Source organism: Mirounga leonina, unplaced genomic scaffold (genome assembly GCF_011800145.1).
Source record: "Mirounga leonina isolate KUSES-001 unplaced genomic scaffold, KU_Mleo_1.0 Mir_165, whole genome shotgun sequence".
In the NCBI taxonomy this organism is placed as follows: Eukaryota; Metazoa; Chordata; class Mammalia; order Carnivora; family Phocidae; genus Mirounga; species Mirounga leonina.
The window spans coordinates 1,319,254-1,337,712 of record NW_023270415.1 but is presented as its reverse complement, the minus strand read 5'-3'; the positions used below and the strand labels follow the sequence as shown (position 1 = coordinate 1,337,712).

At 37.4% G+C, this 18,459-nt stretch overlaps 1 pseudogene; it reads right to left on the bottom strand.

Moving 5' to 3' along the window:
• Positions 1–10,131: 10,131 nt before the first annotated feature.
• On the bottom strand, positions 10,132–10,700 carry LOC118014696 (annotated as a pseudogene).
• Between the last annotated feature and the right edge of the window lie 7,759 nt (positions 10,701–18,459).

Here is an 18,459-nt window from a genome sequence, read left to right as displayed (position 1 = left end):
TTTTATACATATTTTGTTTGTGGTTACCATGGGGATTACATATGATATCCTAAAGTTATGACAATCAAATTTGAATTCATATCAATTTAATGTCAGTCACATATAAAAATTCTACTCCTATACAGTTCCACATTATTGGTGTCACAAATTACATCTTTACACATTGTGTGCCCAGTTGACATGGATTATTCATTATTTTATGTATTTGTCTTTTAAATCTTGAAGAAAGTAAAAGGCAGAGTTGTAAGTTAAAATTACAATAATATTTATGTTCAGATCTGCCATGTATTTCCCTGTACAAAGTCATATCTTCATCTGACTACTATTTACTGTCAAGCATACTTGCATTTCAACCTGAGGGACTCCTTTTAGCATTTCTTATAGGTGAGGTCAAACCCTTCAGCTTTTGTTTATCTGGACTATCTTAATTTCTTTCTCATTTTTGAAGTACAGTTTTACCAGATATGGAATTCTTGGATGACAGTTTTTACTTTCAGCCTTTTAAATATATCATTCCACTGCCTCTGACCTCCTTCTGCTGAGAAATAGGCCAGTAATCTCATTCAGGATGTATAATACATGATGAATCAGTTTTATTCTTCTTGCTTTCAATATTCTCCTTTTGTCCTTGCATTTTAGACAGTTTGATTAGAATGTATCTCCATGTGGGTCTCTTTGAGTTTCTATTACTTGGAATTATTGAGCTTCCTTTACTTGTACATTCATGTCTTTCATCACATTTGGGGAGTTTGACCATCATTTCTTCAAATAATCTCTGTCTCTTTCTCACTCTCTTTTTGTGAGACTCCCATAATGCAAACATCTATCAGCTTGATGGTTCCTTAGATTCAGTCACTTTTCTTTACTTTTTTTCTCTTCCTCATACCCATAATTTCAATTGTCCTATCTTCAAGTTCACTGATTCTTCTGCCTGCTCAAATTTCCGGTTGAACTCCTCTGGTGAATTTTTCACTTCAGTAGAGTATTTTTCACTTCCACATTCTATCTCTTGTTATTATTCTCATTTTGTTCATACATTGTTCTCCTGATTTCTTTCAATTCTTTGCTCATGTTTTCCTTTAGGTCTTTGAGATACTTAAGACAGTTGTTTTGAAATCTCTGTCCAGCAAGTCTTATTTTGAGCTTCTTCAGGGACAGTTTCTGTCCATTTCTTTTCTTTGAACATGTCATGTTTCCTTGTTTCTTTGTATACCTTGTGATAGTTTTCTTGAAAATTGAGGCTTTGAATATTACAATGTGATATCTCTAGATATCAGATTGTCCTGCTCCAAGAGTTCCTTCTTTGTTTGTGATTGTTAAAAAACTGTATTAGCCCACTGGTTTTGAGACTTCCAAACTATTTTTGCAAAGAATAGTCCTTGTCCCATGTGATCACTGAAGTCTGTCCTTTTAGATGTGTCCAGCTAGTGTTGTGACAGAGACTTGAATGTCAAGAATTCTCCCAGTCATTGACAGTTAGCTCTATGATGGGGAAATTCTTCAACACCTAGTTATGCTTGCTTTGAGCATAAGAATCAGCCCAAGTTCAAAGTTTAATGTCTTCTCAAGTCTTTTCTGATTCTGTGTCTTGCCTAAGCATGCATTCGAATTTCTAGTTTTCCTTGTATACACAGCTGTTTTTGAATGCCCTAATTTCCAAAGAGTCTCACCCTAGCCTCCCCCCATGCCTTAGATTGTCTATTGTATGTCTCCTCCCCATGATCTCTTACCCTTAGAATCAATCTGTAGATCTGTCGTCACCTTTTCATTATGAGGAACACTGCCCACAGTTTTTCCTCCTGAGTTCTGAGTTAAGCAAAACAGACATAAGCACTTTGCATTAGTCTTTTGAGTATCCCCCGAGGTAGTTTAGAATAGACATGCACAATAATTTGTTAATAAAGTCTGTGCTGATCCATCCAGTTTAAGAGAAGGAACTGGGAACTGGGTTACTGCTGCTTCAAGACAAAGACTGCCACCATGCTGGGGAAGGGTTTGGGTAAGAGTAAGTAAAAATGACACAAAACGTTTTCATTTTGAATATGGCTTTTTCTTGATTGGATGTTTACTTCGTGGCTGCAAAAGTGGCTAATTTCCAAGGCTCTGACAAAGTTGATTGAGACAATTTTTGTTTGCCTGTTTCAACATTTCTATGGGGGAACAAGAGTTTGGAGCTTCGTTGTTCACCATTTTGCTAATATCAATCCCTCTCCCAATTCTTTTTAAATTTTGCTGCTTTCATTCACATTTATTGAACTTCTAGTACAGTGATCTTTTGAAACTAAATACAGAAATTTGCCAATTTACTTATAATTTTAGTTTATTGGATTTTCATCACTCTAGCTTTCAGATGATATCATCCAACATGTTCTCTATTCCCACCAGCTTCCTGTCATCCACAATCCAATAAAACCCTTCACTGTTCTTTAATTCTCTATTTAAAGTTTTAAAAGAATAGCATGATCAATCAGTGTTCTCCCAGTTTCTGTCCTATCCTCTTAATGGTCTCACCAGCATCTATCCAAGAATCAAAACCATGTATTATAGCTATTTTGGTTTTTAATAAATCTAAATTAAAGTTCCCAAGCCATGAAATCTCCTCAGGGAGTGCAGTCGACAGATGTCTTACAGATGCTAGAAGCCTTTAAAAGTCAAAGAAGATAATTACTGATGGCTTTTTAAGTGACATAGACTCATTCATTCCCCAAATTCCATTTAAGGAAGAATTTTGGATCCCATTTAATGTCTTAAGTGGAATTTTACTTGCAGCACTGAAAACCGGGAGATGGTTTATCAGAAAATGTGAAAGCTTTGAAATCAAACAGACCAATATTCAAGTTAACACTTACAAATTAAGCAAATTACTTAACTGGTATTAAATTCTGTTTCCTCATCTGAAAAAAAGAAGAAGAAAATAACAACTGCCTTGCAGGGGATACCATGAAAATTAAATAAAAGAGCACATATCAAATCATAATACTGAATAAAAAGTTCCTTTCACTAGAAAAAAAAAAGAATGTAATCTAGATTATGAACTTTTTCCCCAAAACTACTAATTTATTAAAGAGGTATTACATGGAGGCCAAACTGTTGGTTTATATTGCTTTCTCATTTCCATATGCTATAGCATGATTTAAATGTGATACAACAGGGTATTTTTGGACGATGGATGGAGGAACCCACTAGGAAAATATTTGCATGAGGGGTAAAGAAGCTTCTTAGAAAGATTTCTTCACTGATGAATCACAGACCTGTACCCCTGAAACAAATAATACATTATATGTAATAAATAAATAAATAAATAAATAAATAAATAAATAAATAAAATACTTCTTCATAAGGGAAGAGGGAGTCAATATCTAAATATGTGGCCCAAATTTAATGAGTACAAGTCAGAGAATAAGGGTTTCTTTGAGTATAACATAATGATATATGCTATTCAGGTTGTCCTCCACCCAGCTCCCTCCACTCTTAGGGAGAGAGGAATGAAATAAAGGGAAAGTAGAAATAAGAGCTATTTCACTCAATTTCCTTGGGACATCAAGGACACAAGCCCACTATGTTTTATACTTGAGTTAACATAATAAAATGCAAGTTAAGGAGAGAAATTCTGACTCACTTTGTCACAATGTAAGACTGGCAGCTTAGGAATTAGATGTAGGCAAGAGGGGCACTTGCACTGGATCTTGCTCATCACAAACACCAAACAACAAACTAAAAAATAATGCAATGCCCAAAGGTACATCTTTCACCTGTGATCTGGTGCTTTTCTGGCAGAACATGACTCCACTCATGATGTGACACCACCCAGGCAAAGGCACACTTTTCTCCATCTCCTGCCCAACACCTTCAACACAAAAGGTGGCCATGTCCAAATGCTGTGAAGCCTGTGGGTTGTATTACTGCCCATAGCTGGGTCCAACACTGTCTTTGCATGCAGGGAGAAATTAATAAGAAGAATGCTTAGGCATGATAAAGAATGTATTTTGAAAAGTTAATTTACCTTTTCAGTTCTTCTTTAGCATAAATACAATGGATTCTTGCATAATGAGATCAATTCCCAGTGGCACCCCATATTTCTGAGAGTCCATATTCTTGCTTTTCTTCTTATGCCTATTCATGGTTCCTAAGGGATCCACATATCAGCACAGTATTCACCACAATTAATGAGAAACTACATGGTGGCTGAGAAATATTTTGCAACATTAAACAATTTATATCACTCTTAAATCTATGTATTTTGGTCTAGACTTAAACATGCATGAAGCACAATACCAATTCTTTACATCAGCAACTACATGGGCACTGTGAATTGTTTTATGTTTACAAAAATATAAGTATAATGAAAATTATATGATATAAGATTTTTTTAATTTTTATTTAAATTCAATTAGCCAACATGTAGTACATCATTAGTTTCAGATGTAGAGCTCAATAATTCATCAGTTGCTTATAACACCCAGGGCTCATTACATCATGTGTCCTCCTTAATGCTCATCACCCAGTTACCCCATCCCTCCATCCCCTTCCCCTCCAACAACCCTCAGTTTGTTTCCTATAGTTAAGAGTCTCTCATGGTTTTTCTCCCTCTGATGACTTCCCATTCAGTTTTCCCTCCCTTCCGCTATGATCCTCTGTGCTGTTTCTTATGTTCCACATATGAGTGAAACCATATGATAATTGTCTTTCTCTGATTGACTTATTTCGCTCATCATAATACCCTCCAATGCCATCCACATCGATGTAAATGGTAAGTATTCATCCTTTCTGATGGGTGAGTAATATTCCACTGTATATATATACCACATCTTCATTATCCATTCTTCTGTCGATGGACATCTCAGCTCTTTCCACAGTTTGGCTATTGTGGACATTGCTGCTATAAACATTGGGATGCAGGTCTCCCTTTGGATCATTACATTTGTATCTTTGGGATAAATATCTACAAATGCAATTGCTGAATAATAGGTTACCTCTATTTTTAACTTCTTGAGGAACCTCCATACTGTTTTCCAGAGTGGCTGCACCAGCTTGCATTCCCACCAAGGGTGTAAGAGGGTTTCCCTTTCTCCGCATCCTCACCAACATTTGTTGTTTGCTGATTTGTTAATTTTAGCCATTCTGACTGGTGTGAGGTCGTATCTCAGTGTGATTTTGATTTGTATTTCCCTGCTGCCAAGTGATGTGGAGCATTTTTTCATGTGTCTATTGGTCATTTATAAGTCTTCTTTGGAGAAATGTCTGTTCATATCTTCTGCCCATTTCTTGACTGGATTTTGTTTTTTGGTTGAGTTTGATACAAAACCAGATACAACCAGATACATTTATCAGTGGAACAGAACAGAGAACCCAGAAGTGGATCCTCAACTCTTTGGTCAACTAATATTTGACAAAGCAGGGAAGAATATTCAATGGAAAAAAAAACATCTCTTCAACACATGGTGTTGGAAAAATTGGACAGCCACATGTAGAAGCATGAAACTGGACTTTTTTCTTACACCATACACAAAGATAAACTCAATATGGATGAAAGATCTCAATGTGAGACAAGAATCTATCAAAATCTTAGAGGAGAACACAGGCAGCAACCTCGTCGACCTCAGCTGCAGCAACTTATTCCTAGAAACATTGCCAAAGGCAGGGGAAGCAAGGGCAAAAATAAACTATTGGGACTTCATCAAGATAAAAAGCTTTTGCACAGCAAAAGAAACGGTCAACAAAACTAAAAGGCAACATATGGAATGGGAGAAGATATTTGCAAATGACATAGCAGATAAAGGGCTAGTATCCAAGATCTATAAAGAACTTCTGATAAAAGATTTTTAAAATTAAATTTAAATTTTAGCTTTTTTTCTATAATTTTGATTTAAAATTGGATATTCAGTTTTTTGAAATTTGTATTTTACACCCTAACAAATTTTTAATATTTTGAAAGAAAAATGATTTTTCAAAAACATGAAAGTAATGTTAATTTTTAAGACTTTTACACTTGTTTTAACTTATATTTTTATAAAAATATTTCCATTTTAATCATTTAGATTGTTACTTTCAATTGAACACAAACTATGTAAAAATTTTTATTACATCTATGTAATTAGTGATTTTGCTAAAATGAAGCAAGAAAAAATAAGTTTTATGTGATAAATATTTATTAATTGTGTATATTTTATTTTATTATTTATGAAGACATCTACAGAACAACCAGATATGTGGGATAATGATCAAATTCATCTTTGATATTTTGCTTTTAGTCATATAAAAATTCTAGTTTTATATATATTTTTATTTTGTAATTATGAAGACATTTATGAAGATAGAATAATAGAATATAAGTATTTATTAACTGTTCATTAGTTTGAATTATAACTTTCAATATTACACATGTTATATGTGAGTCACAATTGTTACAGCAGCCTGGATGCAGGGACCCAGAGACTCCTAAACCCCAAGACATTAGGACTCACACAGCTCTGGCAACCAAAGGAGAAATTTTCCTGAAAGCCAGGGCAGAAAATAGGGAAATGGCAGCCATCAGGTAGCTCAGAGAATCATATCCCAGTGCATGGGACACAATCTGTAAGGATCCCCAGAAACAGCCAGGAGAAATAAGGATAAACTAGAATGGAAGTCTTAATTGTGTGGAGACACATACAGGAAAATATTCTAAGGCTTCTCTGTGATTTATTTCTACCCAAAGACCATGTAGCCTGAAAAATCTTGAATTACATAAAGAAACAGAAAAGTCCATCTCCTACCCCAAACTTCCAGAAAAATATGCTTTGCAAACATTTAGACATATCTTAATTCTGCTGTAATAAGCAGCTTAGTATTCAGATAACCACAAAAAGAAACCTACTAAAAAACCAACTCAGCTAAGCTATAAGAAAGGAAGCTATAAGCAATGAAAGGCAAAAAAATTACTAAAGCTCTTGGGGTCTTGGCAGCATGTGTAACCAAATTACCTATATCAACATATCATCTCCATCTATAGGGTGATCCCCTTGGAGGTGATCAGTCATTACAGATACAAAGCAAACCCAGAGTAAACTCCTGAGAATTATTTATGTAAGACCCAACAGCTGCTAGGGATAACAAAACAATCATTTACTGGAAGCCCAAGTAAAATCCAATAGCATCCAAAGCAAGATATCCTGTGGGTAGTGGACTGGCAAACACTCTCACCACAGTAAGGGATCTGTTGGTTTGATGGCAGTTCATAAGACAAAAGCAAAGCTACAGCATTTAAAGGCCACACCACCACTCCACATTATTAATCACTGAAAAATCAATCCCCAGTTGTCCTTTGGTTCTTCTTGCCGTGTACACATATATCTGATTTGTTTGGGGGAAAGTGTTCTAGATGACCTAGACTGTCCATGAAATGCGCTTTCAGTACAAAATCTTCTCTAGGAATCTATTTTTTTGCTAATAATATCTAACTGAACTGAAAGTGCCACTTAAATTGTCACTAGACTAAAGAGAATAGTTCACATTGTGTCATTCTCAGTTAACTGATTCCTACAGAGAGAAAATACCTCAAAAATTCTGCCTGGCCTTTTCTGTTCCTAAGTTTCCATACTTTCTAGGGTCTGACAAACATGGGCAACTGCAAATAATTTAGTGATTGTAATCTTATGGACAATTATTTAATCTTAACATTTGGGTACTTAGTGTTCCTACTTAATTCATAAAGTTGCCTCTTGATGATGTCTCTGTCTTTGAAGTTAAGAGTGATTTTTAAACAATATCCTTGAAGCTTAGCCAACATAGAAAACATTCACAAAGTACTTTCACAGGATAGTAGCTCAAATCTTAAGCTTAAGAGGATGCTAAATTAACATGCAGAAATATGTAAGAAAGAAGGAAGAGAAGGAGGAAAGGGCAAAGGGAGGGGTGGAGGGAATATAATCTGGGATAAAGCAAATATTTTACAGGAATAAAAATTCTGTTAAATTGGTGTATAGTTACAGATGACAGAATCTGGCAGGTTTGGGGATTTTTTTCCTAACCATTTGGAATAACAAAGAGACTTGAGGAGGATAAAGATACAGTGGCAACAAAAACTGGAGTAAAATAAAATCACCATAATTTTTACAAATATTATTATTGTGAAGAACAGGATTCAGTAGAATTTTTTGTAAAGAGCCATGCTGTAAATATATGAGGCTTATAGGCCATTCAGTCTCTGCTACAACTGCTCAGCTGTGCCATTATACAGTGAAAGTACCACAGACAGTACAAAAACAAATGAGTGTGGTTGTGTACCAATAAAACTTTGATTTTTAGACACTTGAAATTCTAATTTTATATAACTCTCATGTATCACAAAATCGTTTTCTTCTTTCATTTTCTTAAACATAAAAAGATGTAGAATCATTGAATTGTAGAATCAGTTAGGAATTGATAATAGCCTGCAGGCCATACAAAACAGGAGGTAGTGGCCAGATTTGGCCCATGGGCTATAAAAGCAAGGTCATTTATGATGCAGGACAGAACCTAACTATCCATCGTGTGGGAAAGAGGAAGAGGTGGGAATTTGGTTAGAACATTAACCAGCTATGTCCCCCATAGCAAGAGGTTTGGCGTGGTTGGAGAGCTGGGCAGTGGAATTGGGACCCAGTCAGGCCAATGTTGGCAGCTAAGGACTGTCTTTGCTGAATGTATGTCAGCAGGTCTCCATGTAGTGGCAATACTTCTAGTGGGGCAGGTGTTAACAAAAAAGGTCATCAGTTTGAAATGGAAACTCTGAGATGCAAGGGCTGTAGACCTAGGGATACACAGTGGGAGCAGGTTGGGGAGCTGACAAGGTGATCAGGGTATATGCAGTCTAATGGGCTGAGCATCACAGAAGGTTCCAGTCCCAGTGGAAAAAAAGAGGTATCACTCAGTAATCAGGGAAGCAACTCTGTCATCAGGCATGCTCGGGGGAAGGCCTCACCAAGTACCGCATCCTAGTGATCTCTGAACAGGGCTTAGGGCAGCAAGACAAACCCTGTTCCCACATTGTGGCACATAATGCTCCTTATATTCTGCCAGGCATTTCCAGATCACATAAATAACTGGATAAGACCGAGCAATAAAACTGAGTTGGGCAATGAAAGGCATAGATTGACAAGTGTCATTTGAGTATGGATTCCAAAATAAAACAACAATTAGTAGAATTGTTTATAAGAAAGATAATTACTTTCAAGGATTCTGACCCCATACTAGCTTTCTGGATCCTTGGGCAACTTGAGACTTTAAGACTCTCAGGTGTTGAGATAAATCATACAAGCTTTTAGCTATAAGATCTCAAATCTCATAAGTCACTGGATTCTAACAATACCCAGGAAGTGCTCCACTCTGAGAGGAGGGTTTAAATTTCTGAATGGATCTTCAGGTCTCTAAATGTGATGGAGGTTTGAAACAGGCCCTGTGAATGTCAGATGCAAACTCAGAGCCCAGGATGACTTGAAGTCTTATCTAGAGCTCAAAGGTAGAAACTAGTGGCCTCAAATAACTAACAGAATTTACTAATCCACAATTTACTGAGCATATTGCCAATTGATTCATCAACATGAGTCCCCCTCACTTTGGAGGGGAAAATACTGAGCTATGTAAACACCATTTTAGCAGGCACAAGTTCCTGGTCAACCCTAAGATACAGACATCACAGAATAAAGACTGTAGATATTTATTAAAAAGAAAATAATCAAAACAAATGAAGATGGAGAATTGTCACTATAACAAATTACAGAAAAATGAACAAGTATAAAGTCAGAAGGAAGTAGAAACAAAGAAAAATGGAGATATATTTGAGGAACTATATCCAAAAGAAGGTGTTTCTTTAAATACCCATAGGTAAAGTTCAAAATAATGGGACAAAGACCAAAAGGAAAAACATCCAAAATGGAAGCTTTTTTAAGCAGTAGTACAAACTTAGAAATCTAAACCAGTTCTGGAAAAAGGAAAATGTTTTGTTGAATAACAAAAAACTCTGTTCCCCAAAATTAAAAATAAAATTACCTTATGATCCAGTAATTCCCACTTGGGTATAAATCCAAAATAATTCAAAGCAGGATCTCAAAGAGATATTTGCACACCCATGTTCATCACAGCATTACTCATAGCATCTAGAGGTGGTGGAAGCAATCCAAATGTCCATCAACAGATTGATAAGGAAACTGTGGTGCATGCATACAATATTATTCAGCCTTAAGAAGGAAAGAATTTCTCACTTTTCTTTTAATGGGAGAAGGAGCCAATGGAATAGCTAGTCTTTATTGGAAAGAAGATACTTTACAGCACATTTTGAATAAGTTAGAGCAAAGGCTCAGTGGACCAACTGGTGGGGCAACAGCTTATAATGCATTCCACAGCTAGGGCATCGCTGGGTCTCACCTTTGTGCAGCCAGAACCAGATGACGGCACTATTGTCCTCTTCACAGATGCAGCCCACTATTCACTTGTTGGTGATAGATGGGACTAAATTCAAATCTTCCTTGGTGCCAAAGCTGCCTTTGGGCCTAGCATATAATATTGGTCCAGTCCCTTCCATGCAGCCATCATGACCTCCCTCTTCAGCCCAGTAGCCTGCTGGTCAGCAGTAAGAACACCACCTTCAGAGGCCATGAGCACACTGCAGCAACTCAATTGGGATGGCAGGCCCTGAGGGCCTGCATGGCCAGTGATCTAATTCTGCAGAATAACCTTGAAGCCATCATGCCTGCTACAAATAGTAGCACTTCCTGAAATTCTCACTTTTGTTACAATGTGGATAAACCTTAAGGACATTATGCTAAGTGAAATAAGCCAGACACAAAAGGGCAATTACTGTATGATTCCATTTATATGAGGTGTCTAAAGTTGCTAATTTGTAGGAATAGGAAGTAGAAAGGTGATTGTAGAGGGTGTGGGGAGGGGAGCAAGTGTTTAGTGGGTATAGAATTTCAGCTTTGCAAAATTAAAAAGTCCTAGTGATCTGTTGCTCAGTTACGTGAATATACTTAACACTACTGAACAGTATACTTCAAAATGGTTAAGATGGTAAATTTAATGTTATGTGTTCTTTACCACAATAAAAAGAACTATACAACATAAAATTATTTTTAAATGTGAATACAACATCTAAATTTTTTAAAGACTTTATTTATTTATTTGAGGAAGAGAGAGGAAGAGAGAAAGTGCTAACAAACAGGGGGAGGGGCAGAGGAAGAGGGAGAAGCAGAGTCCCCGCTGAGCAGGGAGCCCGATGTGGGGCTCGATCCCAGGACCCTGAGATCATGACCCAAGACGAAGGCAGCCACCTAACAGACTGAGCCACCCAGATGCCCCCAAAATCTAAAATTATTAAAAGAATTATTATAAAAATAAAATTAAAATAATTATTACTTGTAATAAAAATAGAATTTAAAAATTTAAAAAAACAAAAAAAAAGCTCTGGAACTGAATAACCCAAGGGAAACCCCAAAAGTGCTGGGTCTTTCCACTGGAGTCCCAGTGAATACCCGCCATATTTGGATACCTCAATGTTGTCCTGAGCCAAAGAGAGCAGATAGAGTGGTTGCTGTCACCCTGCCTCCAGCCAGCCAGCAGCAAGAGGCAGGCCCCAGCCCTCCACCTCTCCTGTGTATTATGACCTGGACCTGAAACCTTCCTGGCTTCCTGTCTGCACCAGCCTATGTCCTCCTCGAAGCTGTGTCATCAACAGGCACATGGCAGCAGCTCATTCTTTCCTAAGAGCCTAACGATCCTGATTTAGATCACTGGAATACTTTTAACAGCAACCTTGCATATCCAAAAGTTCAAAAAATAAGTTTATTTATCTTTGTCTGAAATTATTACTTTGGAGAAGCTAAATTAGGAAATTACTCATCTAAACGACCTCTACTTGGGCGCCTGGGTGGCTCAGTTGGTTAAGCGACTGCCTTCGGCTCAGGTCATGATCCTGGAGTCTCCGGATTGAGTCTCGCATAGGCTCCCTGCTCAGCAGGGAGTCTGCTTCTCCCTCTGACCCTCCCCCCTCTCATGTGCTCTCTCTCTCTCTCATTCTCTCTCTCAAATAAATAAATAAAATCTTTAAAAAATAATAAAAAAAAATAAAAGACCTCTACTAAAAGAAATCCTATGTTTTCATATAATATTAGGAAGCTGTTTTAAAAGGCATTTAGGCTCTCCTACATTCTCCCAGGCCACTGCAAGATGAAAAAACTTCTTTACTTAAATGTTAAGACTGGCCAAAGATTTTCTGGGCTATGCACTGGGTGTTATATGCGAACAGTGAATCATGGAATACTACACCAAAAACTTATGAAGTACTGTATGGTGACTAACGTAACATAATAAAAAATAATAATAAATAAATAAGTAAATATAAAAAAAATCAGATAAACAAAGCAAAAGCTCTGAAATGCAAACAAACCTGGAAATCCCTCACATCAATTGAAAAACTTCTCCCATAAAGAGATCATAATAAAATTTGCTCACTTTTTAAAAATACTTTTTAATAGTTTTTTAATTAAGTAAACTCTATGCCCAACATGGGGCTTGAACTCACCACCCAAAGATCAATCGTTGCATACTATACCAACTGAGCCAGCCAGGTGCCTCAAAATTTGCTCACTTTTATATGCCCAGAATTTGACACATGAAGAGCAAACAATAAATAATTATTGAATTGATAAATGAATGAAGCATCCTACCTTCTCAGGGATTTGATAAATAAGTAAGAGCTGACAACATCAGAGTGATTTCTCTAAGATGCACTAGATTTGGTCTAAACAAAAGTAGGAGGCTAAAATTCGGTGCTTCCACTGGGTAGTTTCCAAGGCTCCCCTTGGTAAGTAAGATCATTTATATATGTGGGGAGAAAGGCACCCTGAGGGATTTAGACCTCCACTCTCAACGTGAACTGCAGGCAGAATGCTGTCCACTGGGCACGCACATCCTGAACAGGAATGGGAATTCACTCTGAGCTCGGTGGGGCGTGACGTGGTGGAGCAGGGCGGGGCGGGGAGGGGGAGGGGAGGACATTTTACCATAGCAGGTTGTGGATGACTCTCCCCTGTGCTTTTTATTTTTAAGTAAAAATGCCTTTAAAAATAATTTTACTGTTTGCTCAACTCGGAGCAGCAGCAGCTATAAGACCAGGCCTGCCAAAATCCATTGACTTCTAGTCTCACCTCAATCTTCTTTTGGGGATATTTCATATAACCTTTGGATAAATCACCTTGGTTTCCTCGCTTATAAAAAATAAGTCTAATAATAGTACTTACTTCAGAGGTCCCTTATGGGAATAAATGAAATAATGTATATAAAGCATTTAGTGAAATAGCCGGCATAAAATAAGCACTCATTAAAAGCCAGATATTATTTTTTTTTACTATTATCCAGAATGTGGCATAGCCCTCAGTGTGTGTTACCCCAGAGATAATATGAATCATACATTTCTCAGTTGGTGGCAGAGGACTTGATAGCTGACTTCCAGGTGCAAACAAAAACTAAGAGCCCTCTGGTATGTTAAAAGACTGGACCCTGAAAAGTTTAATTATCCTGATTCCCCAAACTGGCTTTTTTAAACACATGGTTCCATGATGCAAGAGGTGCCAAATCTAAATCTAACAGAGATATGCTGGGACCTCACAGAACTGCTTCAGTCCTGCCCAGAACCTTCCTGCAGCCTTCCTCCAATGTCCAGAGCACACAACATCTGACTCAGTCCCGCCGCAGGAGGCTTGCACAGCCCATCCACCAGCACATATTCTGAACACATGGGGCAGAGCTATACAGCTGCAGCTGACTCAGAGATGAACAGACTTCCAAAATGGAAAATGACACCATATGATTTCCCTCTACATCTCCCTTTGAAATGAAAGCTCTCCATCACCCACCCCCTCCAACCCATCAAGTTCCAGCTGCACCAAAATGCTTTTCTGGGATGAGTAATTAGTATTAGAACATCTGTAGACTCTTAGACGTGGTTTTATATTTGGGGACTTGCTGATTATTCCCACTCCATCCTGTATGTTCACACCCATATTAGCGCTGCATAAATGGAAGTTGAGAGGATTTTGCAGTTTAGAGGGGTTGCTTGTGACTGTTCCTTAAAGAATTTGAAGAGTTAAGTGACCATGGCTGGGAAGACTACAGGGTGTGATGCAAGGTGAGCCCTGCAGGAGGCAGAAGGGGGAATGAGACAAGCAGGTGGCATGGAGCACTAGAGAGCCTGCCTCCAGGACCAGGCTGTCTGGGGCTGAGTCAGGTTCCCTGTGCCTCAATTTACTCAAAGGTAAATGGGAATAATAACTGTACCCACCCCATAAAGTTGAGCTAGGGATTAAATGAGTCTATATACAGTTAATGCTGAAAATGAGGAATCTATAGAGGCCTCCATCTATATGGGAAAGAGGCATATACATGATACCTATCTGAAGCTACAGTAAGGCTGTCCAGTAGGAAGGATAGAGAAGTCTGGGAAGGAGGGGGCTCTTGAGTGCCCTCATGCAGAACATGTGGGCTGTCACTCATGTTGCTCAAGATTATCCAGAGGCAGCCCTGGATAATTTTTAAACCCTTCCAGGACATTCCACTGGAATGCGTTCCCTAACCACCTTACCTAAAGGAGGCCCCCTTTACTCTCTCTACATTCCATTTTCATCAGACACCGATCACTCTCTGTAACCATGTAATTAATTTTTTTACAGGCTTATTTTCTTTCTCACCAGCTAGAATGTAAGCTCCAAGAAGGCAGGGGCTTTCCTGTCTTGCTCTGGTACACAGTAAGTACACAGTAAGTACTCAATAAACGTGAAAGAAAGACAAGGGAAGGAAGGGAGGAAGAGAGTAAAGGTCAAGAAGGAAGGAGAAGAGGGAGGAAAGGAGGGAGGGAAGGAGGGAGGGAGGGAGGGAAGAGGAATTGAGGGAGGAGGGAGGATGGGAGGGAGAATGGGAGAAGAGAGAAAGGGAGGGAGGAGAAAAGCTAAAACAGAGACAATCCCGTAACATCAACAAAGCTAAAGCAAGGACATCATCTTAATCACACTGAGGCATTGCCCCTTCAGATGGTGCCCCCTATAAACATTTATTGGCTGGCATTCAGTTAGAACCCTGGTGCCATTTTTTAATGACTGATTTTTGTCTAGTAAAATGGAGTTGGCACCAAACCAATAATTTCAACATTACAAAGATCATCAAATATTTTATTTAAATTTTTTCAAAGGCATTTTCTTAAGGAAGCATGCATTTTTTTAGCCAGTGACTTTGGTCTACATTTTATGACTTATTTATATATCATACTTTTAATCACTGCACTGTTACATGGAAATTATTGTCTTTGGAGGGAGAATGTAGGGTTGAGATAACTCCTTGAAGCTGGATATGGAAATTCATATGATAGTCCACCGAAAAGAAATTATTACTTTACCTGGAATTCCCTGGTGCCCTCAGTCCTCAGTTTGAACTCTATTAATTACATATTTATACGCCATTTACAGTAAGTACTCTAAATTTGAGCACCCAATATTTTAAATTGTGAATACTTACTGTATTCACCCCCATAACCTCTTTTCCTGTTGTCCTCCTTCACCACTCCCCTGCACAGCTCACAGTTCTTAGGGCTGGCCTTGCTCTTTTCCTGCTTTGCACACTGGCTCATGCAACATCCTCCCTCACCACTTCTTCCAGGTGACTCTACCCATTCTTCAAAGTCCATCTCAAGTAAAAACTTTCCATAAAGCTTTCTCAAGTTCCTTCCCAGACTATATTTCCTTTTTTTATAAATCCCACAAAGGCTTTATTGTTCTTCTATGACATAACCAAACACTGCACAGCACCACGCTATATATTTGTTTCTAGAGACCGTGAGCTCTTTGAGGGCAGAGAACATATATCACTCACCTCTGAATCCCAAGAAGCCTTTAGCTCAACGTCTTAATACATAAGAAAATCATTAAATGTCATTGATTGATTAACTATTCATTGTTAATTGCCCTTCATCTCTGGACAACTGAAAATTTGCAAATCATCCACTAGGCCTTTCAGAAAATGCTTTTTTCAAGGTCTAGGATTGTCAATTATAGTTAAAGTTGTTGCCAATTACTAGCATTTCCAGAAAACTATAAGATATATACTCTTACTCTGTCTACTCATATTTATTTATTAATGAATCCATAAAAATTTGAACACATAACAAAAAAATTAAACAAATGTGGTACAAAGAATCCACAAACCAAAACCCTGCACCCCAAACAATATTACTCACCAGAAATCTGGGCTTCCATTGAGGCTTTGTCTGAACTGATTTCTAGGATGAGCTAAGTCCTTTTTAAAGTGCAACATGGACCTTAATATGGACCTTTTACTACAGCCAGGCTATCCTTTCTGGCACAATTACTAGCCCTTCTTCTAAAACACCATGTTGTTAACTACATGGGATCTTCACTAGTCTTTAAATATATGTTCACTGAGCACACACTTTAAGCAATGTTCTGGCCATATAACAGTAAGAAAGAGAAAAAAGTGGTTACCTTTGTAAAGCATATATCCAAACAGGTAAATACACAATAAACCTGATAGTCAAATAAATTATGTAGTATGTTAGAAGATGAAAAATTCTAAGTATAAAATAATAGGACATATCTCATACCATATGCAAAAGATTCACTCAAGAGAACCATAGGCCTAAATATAAGAACTTACACCATAAAACTATTAAGAGAAAACACAGAAGAAAATCTTCATAATCTTAGATCAGGCAGTAATTTCTCGGGTATGACATCAAAAGCACAACTGGTAAAAGAGAAAATAGAATAACTAGCCTTCATCAAAATCAACAATTTTGTGTTTCAAAAGACACCACCAGGAAAGTGAAAAGAGAACCCACAGATTGAGAGAAAATATTTGCCAAAATATATCTGATAAGGGGCATGTATCCAGTTATGTGTGTATGTAAGTGTGTGTCTGCATGTGTATATGTATGTATGGGTTTTATAAACACATACACACACACATATATATATACACCCTCACAATACAGTAAAAAAAAAGTTAGATAACCCGATTTAAAAATGGCAAAAGATTCAAATAGACCATTCTCTAAAGCAGTTATGCAAATGGCCAATTAGTACACAAAAAGATGTCCAACATCATTTGTCATTAAGAAAGTGCAAAACAAGGGATGCTGGCCAGCTCAGTTGGTTAAGCAACTGCCTTTGGCTCAGGTCATGATCCCAGGGTCCTGGGATGGAGTCCATGTTTGGGGTCCCAGCTCAGCTTCTTCTCCCTCTGCTCCTCCCCCCATGCTCTCTCTCTCTCTCTTTCTCTTTCTCAAAAAAATAAATAAAATATTTAAAAAAAAGAAAAGAAGAGAAAATGCAAAACAAAACCACAGTGAAATACCACTTCACACCTACTATGATGGCTATAAGATAGACAAAAGATAGACAATAACAAGTGTTGACAAGGATGTGGAGAAATTGGAATCCCCACGTGTTGCTGATAGGAAAGTAAAATGGTGCAGTCACTTTGGAAAACCATCTGGCAATTCCTCAAAATGTTAAACATAGAGTTACCATATGACCCAGCAATTCCACTCCTTGGTATATACCAACAAGAATTGAAAACATATATCCACACAGAAAGTTGTACAGGAATGTTTATAGCAGCTGTGGTCATAATAGCCAAAATATGGAACCAACCCAAATGTTTATTAACTGATGAATGGACAAACAAAATTGCAGTGTATCTATATAATATTATTCAGCCATAAAAAGGAATGAAGCATTAATACATGCCACAACATCAAAAACATTATTGTCTATGTATAAAGCCAGTCACAGAAGACCACATATTATATAATACCATTTATACAGAATGTCCAGAAGGGCAAATATAGAGTGACAGACTGAAAGTAGATCTACCAGTCATTTAAGTAGCAATTGAGATTTCTCTTCCCCTGTGAAACCTTTCCTGACAGAAGCCGGAAACTTGGTGGTGTCTTGTGGTATCATATTGCAATTACTGCCTAGGACATAAGCTCTATGAATGCAAAAATAAAAATTATCTGTTTTGTTCTCTGCTGTATCCCCAACAGAGCTTAGCATATAATAATGGTTCAACAAATCTTTATTGCCTGATTGAAGAAATAAATGTGTTTATATGCCTGTTCCCCTCCCTTCCCATCAATAAGCAATATTCCTCATGTGAAGAAAAGCTTCATCCCATTCATTTTTTTGCCCCTAGTACCCATGGTGATATGATGCCTGGCACACAGTACATATCCAATAAATGTTAGATGAATTAATAAATGAATAGGAAGAAAAAGACTAAAAATGATTTTGACCCACTACAAGAAAATAAATTCAAAGACCAATATCTTTGATAAACATAGATGCAAAAATCCCCAACAAAATATTAAGAAATCAAATTCAACAGTTCATATTGTTGAAATATATATAAAAGGATCAAGCACCATGGTCAAATGGG